The sequence below is a fragment of the Gavialis gangeticus genome, unplaced genomic scaffold, assembly GCF_001723915.1.
Source record: "Gavialis gangeticus isolate Ggan-Ray unplaced genomic scaffold, GavGan_comp1, whole genome shotgun sequence".
Lineage (NCBI taxonomy): Eukaryota > Metazoa > Chordata > Crocodylia > Gavialidae > Gavialis > Gavialis gangeticus.
Window position 1 is genome coordinate 157,708,035 of NW_017729032.1, and position 3,566 is coordinate 157,711,600.

At 38.9% G+C, this 3,566-nt stretch overlaps 1 protein-coding gene across 2 annotated transcripts in view; it reads left to right on the top strand.

Annotated features, from left to right (window-relative positions):
• NIPA2 (non imprinted in Prader-Willi/Angelman syndrome 2) overlaps nucleotides 1-3,566 on the top strand; it is a 34,806-nt gene that overhangs the window by 13,361 nt on the left and 17,879 nt on the right. Inside the window, exon 2 of one of the 2 annotated variants that reach the window (XM_019524181.1) lies at nucleotides 2,110-2,174. The exons of the other annotated variant lie outside the window; for it this stretch is intronic. The gene's annotated coding sequence lies outside the window, so the exon portion shown is untranslated. The remainder of the gene's footprint in view (nucleotides 1-2,109; nucleotides 2,175-3,566) is intronic. 2 annotated transcript variants of the gene reach the window in all.

Here is a 3,566-nt window from a genome sequence, read left to right on the forward strand (position 1 = left end):
ATTGCTAGGCCCTGCCTATCCCTGATTCTCTCAGCCCACTGACTGCATGCCCTGACATTTTCACCTGCCCTGCAAAGCCGCTGCATACATGCAGGCTTCCACCCCAAGGGACAGGAGGCAAGAAGAGGGACAGCAACAAACACAAGAAAACCACCAAGACAGCTGCAGACCCATAAGCCTCAGCACCAGACTCTCATGCCTGTAGCTTTTTTTCTAGGTACAAAATATGGAATTAAAATGGCCTGGGTGTCTATATAGTAACTTTAACACACATTTACTTTTAATACATTTTAAAATTAATAGTCACAGAAGCATCTGTATACTGTGTTACAGAGCACAGTAAAGAGATGCAACTCCTTGTTTAAATATTCCATTACAAAAACTCATCCATATTGCACAATACCTTTGGAAATTAAATGTATGGAAGTAAACAGACCTACTAAACAGGTTAAAAGTTGTACCTGTAGAATCTTCAACTTGTTTTGAGCATGTTACAGTGCAATAGGATTCCTTTGATTTGATGCTATTTTACTTTTCCAGGTAAACACTTGTGAGTTATTTCTACAGGTAGATTCTTTAAAATCCAGTCATCATTTTATGAATGGAAGTAGAAATGTTAGCCTATGTATTTTGCAGACTGCAGCATATTGTAGAGATGGTGTAAGCAAGTTTTAAATAGTCTAGTTCTAGTACTAGTAACAGAGTTTAGCTCTGATGGCACATAATTCAGGTTGGGCTAGTTCAGTGAGAGCCAGCCTTCTTGGCAGGTGTGCCACAAATGAGCCCCGTGCCCTTCATGAGTGCCACTCCAATTTCCTTCCCCTGTCCTGTTTGTTGCTCTGTTTTCTGCTTCCTGCCCTATCTGGCACTGTCTGTCCCCTCTCTAATCTGTTACATAACGCACACAGAAGTTGCCCATGCCACTTGTGGCTGGTATGCCACAGGTTGGTCACCTTTGGGCTAGTTTATCCCAAATTATGAAACTGAATAAATAGATATAAAAGGTGAGGACATAGTGAAAATATATATAAAAACTTTCTTGCTTCAATCCAAATGTGTAAGCTGAAAATGTGTACTGCTTACTTAAAATTAATGCAGAGTAAATCTGTGCCTTTAAGTTTGAATTGGACAACCTATATTTTTCATAGGGTTTTTTTTTTTGTTTTTTTTGTTTTTAAAGAGAGAAACCTCTGTTTAAATCAGATCTTTCATTTAAGTAAGGAAGTCATTATGTTTTATCCACTTTGCATGAACTGATGGAATGCTTCTTCATGGAGTTTCTTATCAGACAAACAGATAGAGATGATTTTTTTTTTTTATCCATCTGAAAAGCTCTAGAGTCTATTGTTTGATTGTTATGATTTGGGACCTACTGAACTCAGTGGCTGCCAGCTGATTTTGTGGGGAAAATACAAACCTGGCAGCCATTTCCATGGGCAGAGAGTAATGGCCAACAGGCCCTGGTGGCCCACTCCTCACCACTGATTGGCTGTAAGGGCTGTTTTGTAGCCCCGCCCCTTGCTGCTGATTGGCAAAGAGGGGTGGGACCATATGACAGATCCCCCCACAAAGTTGAGGGGGGGTGTCAGCCATCTTGGGCTGCCCATTGTGTGCAGCTTCCTGTCCCCCCAGCAGCAGGCTGCAGCACAGTGAGGACTGCTGTCTCCCTCTGGGGAGCCAGCATTTTATTTTCAGTAAGGTTTTCTTTTGCGGGAGGCAGTTGGGCATTGCCCGCTTTTGCTGGCAGTGCCTGACTTCATGAACTTGAGTTTTCAGTAGGTCCCTAGTTATGATGTAGCCACTTACTCCTTTGTTTAAATGCGAGCTGCCTTCCATTTTACTGAGGTGTAAAAGCACGCACACAGGCATTTACCCTGCAGGAGTTGATTGTATTTTAAGTCCATACCTTGGCTAACCCCTTGATAACTTGTTCAAGTGCCCTGATCCTTGGTATGATTGTTACCTTAATGAGGTTTAAGTTTGGGCATGAAACCAGAAAAGGTTATTATGAAGTGTTGTAGTACCTCGATCAAATGACTTTCTGCATGTTACTTACTTTATAGCATGGTTAGCATAGATTTGGAGTTAGCTTCCTCTTTTTTCTTTCAGTGTAGTCCATTTGATTAGTGAAGTGGAAGGCAGCTGGCATGAAGTATCCTTAAGATGTCAGAAAGGTAAGCAATCTTTAAGAAAAGAATGACCTCTTAAAAGTTAAAATTTGGATAGTGGTTCTGGTGACAAGGCATGAAACTTCCTCTTCTGAGAAGGGACAGTGCAAGGTGTGAACAATACATAAATGCCATTTAAACCCCTCCTCTAAGGTACAAGTATGTTTTTATGAACTGTCTACACCTTGGAGGTTTTCTTCTGAATTCAGTAAGTTTCATTCAGAATTTTATTGGAATATCTTAGGTAGGTCCCCACCATATATTGAAGTTTTTTCTAATTTATGTTTTAGAAACCTAATATTTGAAGTCATATACCTTTTGGAGTTGGGAACTTATTTTGTGAAAACAAAGTCTGTGTCGATAGCTTGATATTCACATTCTCTTGCAATGCTAGTTTAACTGTTGTGGACTTTCCATTTCAAAGAGTAACCTTTTGCAGAATTGAGCAGCTTCTGTTTGTTAGAGATATGGCTGGAACACAATGTTAATATTTTGACATGTAGTATTTTCTCTCTAGGTTATGCTAGAATAAAGGAGATCTTGAATCCTTTCTATTTTCCTCTGGTTGTATAATTGATCTATAAAAGCAAACTATTTTTCCTTCACATAAAAAATCTGAAAGAACTGTGGGTAATGGCTATGCTATGCATTTAATTATCTCTCTTTTTTTCATTTTAGTTAATATTTTGTTTTGGTAAAAGTTTGGCTTAGTTGGATATTCTTTTTTTGCCCTTGCTTTTTGGATGATTGGTTCTATGCCCAAATGGAGCAGGGATGTGAAACTGGACAATTGCCATAAACCTTACTTGCTCTGCTCGTGTAAAAAGGGTAAAGTGAAACTGAATAAAATAGCACTTTGCTGCTGTACTGTTACAGGGAGGACAAGCATATACTTCCTTCAAGATCTAGGTCAGGCAGCTTCGTGTACTATTGTGTAGTCTACCTGCCTAGAATTTTATTTAGTTAATTTCTGTTTCACTGTGGCCTATTCTTTGCTTGCATTTTAAGATGAACTAATGACCTTTGCTGTGACACATAGCATGCTTTACTGTTTCACAGAAGTGTTCCAAAATATTTTCCCCCTCTGTTATCTTATCCCAAAACTTTCCTGTTTTAACTGGCAAAGTTTTTTTTTACTTCATGAAGGAAGCATAGTTCTTATTGATGCTGTTGTTTGCCATCATTCTTTAACATGGAGAAGTCAAGTGTTTACTGCATCATGTGATGATAATATGGTTATAAGGGCTTAATCTGGGGAAATAAACTCAGTGGCATGTCAATTTTTTTTCAGTTGTACTTCTGTCTGCTTGAAGTGGCAAGTTCCTCTTCCTATTGGTAACAGGTCACCAGGGATCCTGGTTTTCTCTGCTCTTTTTTTTTTTTTTTTTTTTTTTTTTT